Raw genomic sequence first — 12541 nt, forward strand, 5'->3', positions numbered from 1 at the left:
TTTTATACAGTCTATGCTTGTAACTTTATTTGCAAGACAGATGGACTGTAGAGACCAGAAAATCCATACGTTTACGGTCTGTATAAGGTTACAGGTTTGTTCAAATTAAAGATAGGCCTACCATAGATTCTAGTCATGCCGGAGACGTTGGTCCTACAGAGCCAGAAGGACTGGTCATATGAGATAACAAGAGCTGAAGCCAGTTGGATCTAAAGTTATTCGTTATCAGGTGAGTCCCAAAGCATATTGTTAAATGATTCTGATGTAGCTTACTCTTTATGACCTTCAGTAGTCTTTGGAAGAAGTTAAATTGATGGCTTAGCAATCTTTCAAGAGTTTGTTTTTATCCTTACTAGTACAAGCTAGCAATGCCAGATCACGTTAGCTAATTTAGCTAACGTTAACGTCATAAACGTCGACCCAGATCCCTATCAAGAAAAAAACTACATGAGCCTGCTTTGTGTTTGTGGGATTATTGACAAGCGTTGGCTAGCACTAAAGTTAGACAAACTATGATGGAAGAAAGTGTGTTTTTTATTAAGCAACGTTTGCCTAAAGTTCACCAATGTTCTTTAATATTATGTGTGGTGTAGGCTACCTCACAGAAAGGAGGATGGTGCTAGCTGCTAGGCTAGTCACACTTCACATTCATTAGGCATGCTAATGACATTGTAGCTGTTTTTTTTTTTTTCTTTAATTGTGGAGACATCTTTTAAATGAGTCTACAGGACAAATTACATGCATTTTATGAAGTAGAACGTTTTTTTCCCACCATTGATATTAGAGGGGGAATTAAACCTGCTGTTCTACTAAGTTAGTGCTATGAAGCTTAGGCTACATGATTGAGCCTTGGTTTATGCGATAGATTTGTTTTTTTTTTTTAATTATAATTATTCGTGTTTGACAGAGCATTAAAGTTCATTTCATGGTAGTGTTTGTAATTTACCTAGTTTTAATCTGTAGTCTAACTATGTTTTTACAGGTGTTCCTGGACAGTTTTGAAACCGAGATGTCTGAACGCCTCAAATAATCAGCAGTAAAGGTAAATGTTCTTCATCCAGGACCTTGCCCCATTACTCTTAAAGCATAACTCAAGCCAAAATGCAACCTAGGGTCTTTTTGTGAATGTACCTGAGTCAAACTTTAAAAGCATAATTAAGTCAGAAGCGCCACCATTAAGCTTGACTGTATTGTCGTTTCTGGGTCAAATGCCATTTTGAATGGGAGTCGTAGGGGCAGAACTGTTTTGATACATGATGATTTTCATGCATCAAAATAGTAGGCTAGTGCCCCTACGACTCCCATTTAAAATGCCATTTGACCCGAAAACGATAATACGGTTGTATTGCAAACAAAGGAATCTAAGGTAATCAAATGCAGAAAACAGGGTGGTTGCACTCATATCGGTGCCAAGGTGCACAACGCTTTAAAGGGGTCATAGAATGCAAAACCGAGTTTACTTTGTCATAGATGAGTAGTGATAGTTCAGTGGGTGAAATGGACATACAGAGAACTTCAAAACCCCACCGACACCTCCTTCCTATGCAAATCTCACAATTCGAAACTCCCGCCATAAAACGGGCGAATCCAAACGAAGCTGCAAAGTTTACGCAAACTCGCAGGTGGCACCTTATTTGGCTCTGGCCTGTACATTTGTCACGCCTCAAAATTTACATACAGACCAGCCCACTGGTGCTCTGAGCCCAGGAACGTGAATGGAGAGCGAAGATGAGACAAACACTAGTTTAGCTGCCTGCTCGTTTACTTCCACAGGAATTATAAAGCAGACAGTTCTTCAAGGATATCGAAAATGAGCCACTGTCACTGGCTGAAACTTAGGCTAGCTGCTACAAAGAAAGCTGAGACTTTCCATAGTCTTCTCAAGGATTCAAAAGTTCGAGGGGCATTGATAATGTTTTTCTACCAGAAGATCCCTGCGAAGTTCGACACTCCGTTATTAATTTGCAAAACATTTCACTGAAGGCAGTCAACCTTGTACAGTTAAGCAGGATTTGCTAAGCTGCTGTTACTGAAACGAGGGGTCGTTCCGACCGTAAGGTCATCACAACCGCATGCTGTAAGTATTATTTTGTCGCTAAGCAGTTATTAGGCATGCTAACGTGTATCTAGCAAGTAGAATGTGTGATTTAGTTCAAAGTTGGCAAGGCTATTTAATTTTCCTGTGTGTCATTCGGATAAAACCTGTGTTGTCATGTTAACCTACATTTTACTATGCATGTTTGTCAAGATCTCTGACAGGTTATGTTCTCAGCAAGATAGCTAACTGAAGCTGAGTAACACGATAGTTTGGTTGCTAAGCTGTAATATAACCAATACCCATATAACACACACATTTTTGACGTCAGAAGTGGAAACAACTTCACGTTATCAATTCAAATGATATCTAGTCGATATGTTGAAAACCGTGTTGTCTAGATACAATGGATTTATTTGCACGTTCTTATTTTAGAACATTACAAGAACGGCAGCAACAGATGCTCCAAGTGTGGCATCTTGCGGGGCTTAGAATATTAGTAAATGCTTTTGCTGTGAGTTAACAGCTTGGTGTGTGCATGCAAAAGTGACTTTCACTTGTGTTACAACATTTCTGTTGTTTGGTTTAGGTTTTATCTAGCAGCCATGCACTTCAATGAGAATGCTGAGTCCCCACAACAGAAGACAGCCAAGGAGAAACTATGTACAGACTTGCCAAACAATTTGTAAGTTTAATAAAATATGTTTTTATTACAAACAACAAATCAAAATGTGCAACAGTATAGGCACTAAAAAGAACTTATCGATTCACACACAACAGGCTGTCTTAGACCTGATGCTTCTGGTGTCAAAATAATCATCAGTACTGTAAACAAAGCACAATGTTCAGGGCCATACAATTTGTTTATTGTACAGTATACAGCCTACAATGCACTGTATTACAGTATCCAATATAAGTCCTCTTCCTTGTCCTCTTCGAGATCATCAAAGACCCTCTTCCTTATTGGGATGCCGTCCAGCGGATTCCTGTGCCCCAGGACTTGTGTGCTCAGCTTGACAGACCATCCATGGAGGATGCTGTTGCTGAACATGTGTCACGGTTCAGTCGAAAAGGGGTCTGAATCCAACGTACTGCCCTGAAGTATCCGGAAGCTCCCTCCATATGCGTAGCACCACAAACAAGGGGATCATGACACGGACGCTTCTTCTAAGGAAACCCCAGCTCCTGCTCACAAGACCTGTAGGCCAAGTCACTTCATTGCCTGCAACGAGAACAGGGTGGAAAAGCTAAACATTTTTACTATTTATTTTTTAATATTTTATATCAGAGTATCACTGGACGATTATTGGAAAAAAAAAAAAAAAAGTTTATCATTTTGTGGTGTTGATCAAACTGTGTTTTTGCAATATGCTGAACCAATAATGAATGTGTATTGGTTAAAAATATTTTATTTATATATTGTAACTGCTAACACTTGTATCAGATTGTCCTCACCTTTCCATTCCTCTGATTCTCAAACGGCCATGGTCAGCTCTGTAAATATTCATTGCATTTTGCAAAGAATATAGAGGCACAACAGATTGAGGCCATGATGGTCATTCAGGTCAGCTCCTCAGGAACCTGGGTCATCCTTTTAATAACCTGTAAAAACAAACAATTTCCCTGCTGTTATTTCGTAATTTTGAATGAGCAGGTAGCACAAAGTAGCAAATGTCTCCAGTTTTAGTTACCAGAGTTGTAAGATAACATATTAGGCTACTACATGGAAAGAAGGTAATAATCTCAATCAGATGTCAGCAGGATAGTTACAAGATTACATGTACCTACTGTATTTTAAACAGTGATATTTATAGGATTTTTGATTATTGTACTCTACTCCATTTTAGCCTACTATGTAAATTGCCCCTTGGGGATAAATAAGTGTTTTTGAATTGACACAAATTGGCCAAGTAATATTTTCGTTGACCTCGTTTCACTTCAGCCATAGGCTACAAACTGCACAGAGCTCCTGCCCAGCTAACTGGACGTCCCGTTGTAAGATCATACATTACTACATGGAAAGAACGTAAAAATCTCGATAATCAGATGACTTAATCAGCAGGATAGTAGTTACACGAGTACATTAGACCTACTGACACAAACGTAATATTTTCATTGAGGCGAGCAGTGGGCTACTCGTTTCACTTCAGCCATAACATTATAGCCTACGAACTGCACAGAGCTCCTGCCCAGCTAACTGGACGTCCTGTTGTAAGATCGCATATTACCACTACAATAATGTATGTAACTCCTAATCAGATGACCTATTCACCAGGAGAATATGACTAAAACGAGTACTTTCCTTGCAAGCAGCACTCCTTTCACTACAGCATAGCCTGAACTGCCCACGACGGGCTGCAAACTTTTCAGCTAGCTTCTAACTGGACATCTTGACAAAAATTGCACAAGGGTACAAGTTGTAAAACATTTGTTTGTGTGCAAATTAATAACTTCTGTTGCTTACAATGCTAAAAACGAACCTAATACAATGTTTAGCTTAGTCTACGACACTAACGTGCGAGTATTACAGCTATCGATAGCTAACTGGGCTACGTGTGGCAAACTCAAGTAAATGACAAAACTTACCACTCTGAAGTAGTCATTTCCAATCTGTGGGCGACTGGTTACTCCTCTATTTCAGATTCTTCCTCTGATTCAGGCTCAAATATGCTGTTCAACACCTATGTCTCCATAGTATTTCCACCTTGGCTGTTTCAGTGAGTGCTGTCGGCCATGTTTGTGTCTTTGCTCCGGAGCTTCGCTCGTTGTAAACCAACCAATCAGCACGCAGGTTATCTAAATATTCATGAGCATACCATAAAAGGAAGAAAACCTCTCGTTTCATTCTAGGGCTTTTAACCAGGCTTGCATTAGGGCGCATAGAACAGCACATATGCCATTTTCAGCCCAACCAATGTTACACACCCTAATCAGAGACCTTAAGGACCAGCACAAAATACCCTATATCATCATTCTATCACCCCTTTAAGGAAAGACTACCTGGCCAGGTCTACCCATACCAGGATGGCAAACAGATGGTGTCAATACCAATTTGACCCATAAAAAGTAAATGTCAAATAGGTACAGATAATCTGTATTAATCTCATCATTGCCAATGGATTTCTGTGTAAAATATTGTTTATCTTGTCCATCTTCTTTCTGTTCATAGACAACAGAGACAAATTCTATAATACCAAGGTCAATGCATTTGACTGCTATCCAGCCCCGGGTTGCCACCGAAAACTTTATGCATCTTGGACTGAAAGATGGTGTGCTAGTAAGGAAGCTAGCTACCACCGCTTTTGCCACCACATCTCAGTGTTGGGAGGGAAGTTCACTCACTGCACAACTCTACCAGCTGTACCTTTCCTAGATAGATAGATAGATAGATACTTTATTGATCCCCAGGGGAAATTCAAGAATTTCCTCCTCAGCCATGATCCGTAAGCACCATGGTTTTCTTTCTGGGCCAGGAGACTTTGCAAACAAATAAGCAATAAATGATCATGCATTACAAATTTAGCCATGTTAGACTGTTAAGTTGTTGGCTTGTAGGCTGGGTGTCCAGTAAACAATTTCAAGCTTAGAGGGCAAATTCTCTCACCTAGGAGGGTAAAAACATTTGTTTTTCATGAAATCTGCATTTTGAATTGATGATCTACCAATGAGGCTGTAGAGTATCGCGACACAATAGTGGCAAAAACCACTTGCACGATAAAACATGCATTCGGGTGTATTATATTATATATTATTTCACACACGTAGATATTAAATGCTTGCGCACAAATTCTCTCTGTGCGTGCGCACTCAGAGGAAACTGCTCCCCGAGCATGGAAGAAAATGCTGCGAGCGAGGAGGAATCTGACCAGCGCTCCAAACAGCCACTCGAAAAATCTATGCATGTGAAATAATATAATACGCCCAAATGCATGTTTTATCGCGTTACCACATCCAACTTGAAAAGATATGCTCAAGAGATCCATAACTTTCAGAAAAATGTTTTACTGTTGTTATGGATGAATATTATGTTTTGCTTTCATTCATGTCAATAAAATGTTTTTCTCATAATCAAAGTGTAATTTGTCATGTAACAGAATAGGTAGGAGAGTACTAATAGTACAGTTTTAAATCACACAAATATTTTACTTAAATTGCATGCCTTTATAATGCTTAAAGTATCTTAAGACTATACTTTTATTAACATAACTGCAAACTTTCAAGGCACTTATTGTAGTCAGGAAGTACATTTGAAGTTAATTTTAAATATTACCGAAGCATGCCAAATGAGTAGAAATAAGGATGATAAGAGTGCATTCAAAATACACTACTACACTATTATTAGTTATACTGTAATGCATTTTAAGTACATTTCCAATACACTTGGGATGTTACAAAATTGTACTGCGATTGTGTTCCAAATGCTCATAAAATCTCTTTTTGTATAATGTACTTAAGAACACTTAAAGTTTGACAAAAGTTGTTCCATTTTAGCATACAATTTACACTTGAAGTGTAGTCAAATAGATTTTAAGTTGAACTTACTTAACATAATTGAATACACTTAACTACACTTGGATTTGACGTAAAAAGTACGCACTGTACTTAGTACACTTTTAAAAAGTATATTTTTAATAGATTTTTTTCACCTGGGTGTGTGTGTGTGTGTATGAGTGCATGAGTATGTGTATAAAAGAAAGAGATAGGTGTGTAAGCTATAGTACATAAACACACACACATAAACTTTCACATTAGGAAACACACTCTTTTTTTATTCTGCATTGTATAATGGAAATATGTTGTTGATGCTCTGCTGTGATGTAAGTTTGTTCTCCAACTTCAACATCTTATGAGAATGCTCTAGCATGTGGCATCTTTGAATTCCACCACAATCCGCACGTCTCGGATCATGTTTCTCCATTCCTCATTCTTATTGAACTGATGAGAGAAACCAGGCCAGTTTATCTCTCAGTCTGCTGAGAAACCGCAACCTCAGACTGTTGCTAATGCTACTATTGTTTGAAGGCTGCTTCTGAGAACGCAATAACACACACACACACACAAAGACATAATTATGGAGCGAGATATGCATAAACACATATCCAGACTTAAACACAAACATTTTTCTTGAGTTTCCCCTTGAGGATCAATAAAGTATCTCTCTATCTATCTATGCTGTGCATTCATGCATGTGCACACAAACACACACACACTCAAACTCTTTCTCTCTCACACACACACATATCATACACACGTGTAGGCCAATCCCTCCATTTGGAATAGGAGGGGGTGGCAAAGATCTTTTTTTATAGGGCTGATATGTTGCCATAGCGACTGCCTTTGCATTGAGTCAAAATAAAGGAGTCGCTTACAATTCAGTTGCAGCTCTGCCACGTCGAATCAGAATTAGAAAATGAGAAAAAAGGAAAATCCAAGTGAAAGCAAAAGACAAAAAACGATCTAGATGGCATCCACATCCCCCCCTCCGCATTTGATTTAGTCAGATCCAGTCCACATTAAGAGCATTTAAACCATATATCACACATCTCATGTTCTTTCAGCCAGCTTTTGATCCGCGCCAGTGAAAACACCACATTTTGGGCGGCTGACGTTCTTTATCGTGATCGTTATTACTCGGGCATTAGCCACCCGGGCTGCCAAAACGCCACTGACACGCTGTCGTCTGTGCCAGGCATCACATAAAGAGTCATACGATGAGGGGGCTTACGACCAGATGCCGTCACAACACAAACTTGGCACGGGCAAATCTCCACGGACCACTACAACAAGTGTGCTGGATTTGGAATTCATTTAAACGCCTAAAGAGACTGAGCCGGGTATGTCACTGGCATTATACTTGGTGCAATTAGATATCTCCTCACACTAAACAGCGCAGAGTCTCATCTTTGGATTTCTGCCATGTTTTCTTCCTTGTAGAATTAATTTTATTCAAGGCTGCTTGTGGCACTGAATTGTGCATTCCAATATGCTGCATGTGTACAGTACAGCAATCTTTACAGCTTGATATGTCATCATATACAACATATGCGAGCACCATGTCAAAATATGGCTACTATGATTAGACAAAGGTGTGTGGCAGTGCATCATGGCATGGGGTTAACTCATATAGACAGATATGTAGCTTTGTAGCTCATTAGCATTGATATAATGGAAGAGGTACTGACAATGCTGTGGCAGTTCTGCCTTTGTAATGTGTTAGCAAAGGCAGATACAGTACACCAACACAATGATGAATTTAAAAAAGACACAGAGAGAGAGGGAAGGAGAGAGAAAGAGGGAAGGAGAGAGAGAGAGAGATGCACAAATCATAAAATTGGAAAGGGGAAAAAATAAAGTTTCACAGTCACGATACATTAAATGCACAGCACATCCATTGCTTTCTACCCAATTTGGAGACAGCATGTTGGAAGTTAAACCCTGTGGGGACTTGTCTTTTTTCTGTTTTCCTTTGTTTCAGGCGATACCTAAAGCTGTCTTCCCATGAGAATTCTGTGCACGCTCCGCGTGTTGCACTCTAATATATTCTTTCCCATTTTAATAAATTAAATGTGGGTGAAATACCAAACGGCACTTTCAGTTTTTCTTCTGTTGCATTTGAATTCCGAACATGGTGGCCGAGACTTTCATCGAAGAGTGTTGAAATGAAAAGTGAAAAGGGTCTAATGTTCCAGATGCTTCCGCAGATGCTGGCCCCAGTCTACAGGCTGTTCCAGTGGTGGTCTGGAAGCAGAGGAGCGAGACCAGGCGGGTTTATTTCTCAAGTCAGCGTGTCTTTCAGTAGAGGGGTCGAGAAGACCTTGTGCACGGCGCAGACATGCACTGAAATCAATGAAGGTTTCATCAACCGCCTCATACACACACACACACCCACGCAGTATGGAACAGAGGACAGCTGGAACCTATAGGCAGCACAAGGTCAGATGCATACACGCTCGTGCACACAGACAGACACACACACACACACACACTCATGCACATGCAGACAGGCATTATAATAATAATAATAAGCTTTATTTGAACCTTTCATACACAGAATGCAGCTCAAAGTGCTTTACATTTGGAGCATTTAACACAATAATAGAAAAGAAAAAACAACATTTTGACACAAACATGTACATTCAAACAGCCCCCTTCCTTCCACATGCTTTCTCTCTCTCTCTCTCTCTCTCTCTCTCTCTCACACACACACACACACACACACACACACACAATTTAATGCTTTTATTTGGACCTTAACACAGGGGAAGATTCACAGATCCAAACATTGAAGGAAGTAAGTAAGTTACACACTTAGGCAGGTCTGATCAAACACAGAATGCATTGTGCTATTTTCATTTTGAACTGCATGATTATGGGTAAACATTGCATCGTCGCTTCCAGATGGATAAACTACCTATTATTGCAGAAATGGAGCAGTACTTTGCAAGTTTTTTTGCAATTGGCTTGCTTACACACAGTTGCAGTCCGCGTAAGACAAGTTTGTGCACATGCCCAAGACTCCCAAAAACAAGAATGATAATTTTGCAATGATAGATAGATAGATAGATATACTTTATTGATTCCTAGGGGAAATTCAAGAAACCCCATATTTGTGATGTTGTCAGCAAGTGGCGGATATTTCAGCAGCTTGGAGTTAAAACAAATGTCCATGTACAAATCAAAAGAACATCCTATCTCCACAATAGTCACATTCTTATTATTGTAATCTATAATGGTGATATCTGGGGTATTTGGAATATTACAGAAAGTGATATTGTTGGTGGTTTCGTCATTGAACCAGTCCATTTATACAGTGTGGTACTTGTATATTTTTGTCGTTCCCTCCAGTACTCGTTTGATGCTGTGTGACACTAAGTCCACCTGTCTATCATGCCTTGCTATGTAGTCCTTTATAAAAACTGCATCCATTCAGGATATGTGCAGTGGTCTCATTAACATAGTTAGTGGAGTGAAGAATGCAGTCTGGTTTGTAGTTTGTAGGGCTATTTCTCTTATAGCATGAATTTTCATAATGATGGGTAAGGGGCAGGAGTCGATGAGGTCCAGTCTGTTGCAGTAGTTGCTGGTGAGTTCTTTGATTTGCTCTTCCCAGTTACGTTCTATATTGAATTTATGGCCGAGGTATGTGTGAGTTTCACGGCGTGAATAAACACGTATTGGTTGCTGTAGCAATGTAAATGTAGGTGGTTTGTCTGTTTTTGAGGAGTACCAGCGGTTTCCTCCGCTGCGTCTTGCATAAAAGACGGCACATTTTGCGCGCTCATCTCTGGACGCAATTTGCACATCATCTGCGTAATCTTGGACTGGAAGTGGTGATCACACAATAAGCTTTATTTGTACCTTTCATACACAGAATGCAGCTCAAAGTGCTTTACTGTACATTTGGAGCATTTAACACAATAATAGAAAAGAAAAAACAACATTTTGACACAAACATGTACATTCACACAGCCCCACTTCCTTCCACATGATTTCTCTCTCTCTCTCTCTCTCTCTCTCTCTCTCTCTCTCTCTCTCACACACACACACACACACACACACATTTTCAAGCAGACAGAAAGACACATGCATTTGGCCAATTTGAGGCCAATTTAGCCATTTCTTTTGAATAGCTCCTTAAAGCACACAGCAGTACCTGTAGGTTAGTGTCACTGTGTTGTGTCTGAGTGCCAGAGGATGGACACACACACACACATAAGCAGCCAGTCAGTTACCATATCAATGGGCATGGCCGCACTCCACCATTTCACAAGGAATATCATCAAAACCACAGCATTTTCAAAGCTACCCCATTTTTGCCTCCACTTTGAGTCTCTCTCTCTCTCTCTCTCTCTCTCTGTTTCTGCCTCTCCATCTGTCTGCCTACCTCTCTCACTTTCCCTCTGTAGATATAACCCCTTTAAAATGTGTCTGTAAGTCCATCTCTCTTGCTTTTATCTCTATCTCTATCTCTTTTCATCTGCCGCTCACTCACGCATGCTCTGTGTGTATATGCAGACCTTCCTGTCTCTGTCTGTCTGTCTGTCTGTCTGTATGCCTGTCTGTCTGTATGCCTGTCTGTCTGTATGCCTGTCTGTTTGTGCCTCTCCATCGCTGTCTCTGCTCACAGAGGAGTCGGAATCCAACCTGCCCTCATTTATAAGAGGGGGGAGGGGGATCCCTTTTCACACAGATATAAAGTCACTCCAAGGAAGGAGGGATAGAGAGAGAGAGAGAGAGAGCAGAGTAACACCACAAGCTTGTCCTCACCGTTTTCAGATGGAGGAATCCTTAGCCACATGCTCTCTCACTCTTCACCATCTCTATCTTTCTCTCTCTCTCTCTGTCTAGCTCACTTCCTTTCCATCAATGGCAGCATGCACATGCAAAGGCACTAAGGGTTTCCAAGGCTACCCCAACACCCCCCCCCCCCCCCACACACACACACACACACACACACACACACCAGCTCTACCTCAGCTTGAATGTCAAACAGCTAATAAACGCAACAGGACCACTTACATCTACATGCAGCTCGCTGTGGAGGTCTCTCTTTTTCTCTCTCTCTCGCTCTTTCTTTCTCTCTCTGTCTTGTCTTTATCACTCCCCTTCGTACAGTCTGTCAGACCAACAAACATATTCTATCCATCTCAGTCATGCATCTGCACACATATAAACACACACGCTTAACATGAATAAATACATTATCCCTCTCTTCCCTGTTTCTTCATCAGATACACAGAGGAAGAGTGTCCATAACATAACAAACACAGTTTTTCTCTCTCTCTCTCTCTCTCTCTCTCTCTCTCTCTCTCTCTCTCTGTCTTTTCTCGCTTGCTAACAAAACATTTTAAATGAATCCATGGCTTCCTCTGTGGAATAAGGAATGCTGTTGCTCACCCCAGTGTGTACTTGTGATTGATCATGTGACACACTCCTGCGACTTTAAAGACAAGTGATCACCGGTGGAACTTTCATTACAATGAACCAAAACAAAATATACCAGTGAAGTTGAGGAAGCATGACCATGTTTTAATCTTATTAAACTAGTCGATTAATACTGTGTGCTATGGTCAGTTTGGGTTTTCAGACCAGACGTGTAGCTTTCTGTTAACAGGTCACACACACACACATACGAGCACATGCACGCACGCACACACACACACACACACACACACACACAGGCATACCTATTCTGACACTAATGCAAACACACACACACTTAAACAAAAATCACCTGAATGCCTCATAACAACCCATTCACTAGTTCACTTTCCGGAATTTGCATAAAGACATAGTAGCATAATAGAAGAGCATGTTTGGCGAAATCTCTGTCCAGGGTCCTGAAGTGCTTCGTGGGATCGTGCAGGAGTTGACTGCACAGGAGTCAAGCATGATCCCGCCTTACACCCCTTTATTCTACAACTAAGGAAGACAGGATTGTGGGAAGTGGTGGGTTGTGAGCGGAGTAAAGCCGATGCTGCGACTGCGAATAAGTAGCCTGACTGA

The 12541-nt window shown here is 40.5% G+C and overlaps 1 long non-coding RNA gene across 2 annotated transcripts; it reads left to right on the forward strand.

Moving 5' to 3' along the window:
* The first annotated feature begins 1298 nt into the window (after positions 1-1298).
* LOC121697481 lies at positions 1299-6103 on the forward strand. 2 transcript variants are annotated; one of them, XR_006026462.1, is made up of 4 exons: positions 1628-1692; positions 1774-2077; positions 2625-2720; positions 2976-6103. It is a non-coding gene; the product is annotated as an uncharacterized LOC121697481 (long non-coding RNA). The 2 variants fall into 2 exon arrangements; XR_006026461.1 differs by having other exon boundaries at positions 1299-2077.
* Positions 6104-12541: the final 6438 nt, after the last annotated feature.

Source organism: Alosa sapidissima, chromosome 22 (assembly GCF_018492685.1).
Source record: "Alosa sapidissima isolate fAloSap1 chromosome 22, fAloSap1.pri, whole genome shotgun sequence".
NCBI classification, from domain to species: domain Eukaryota; kingdom Metazoa; phylum Chordata; class Actinopteri; order Clupeiformes; family Clupeidae; genus Alosa; species Alosa sapidissima.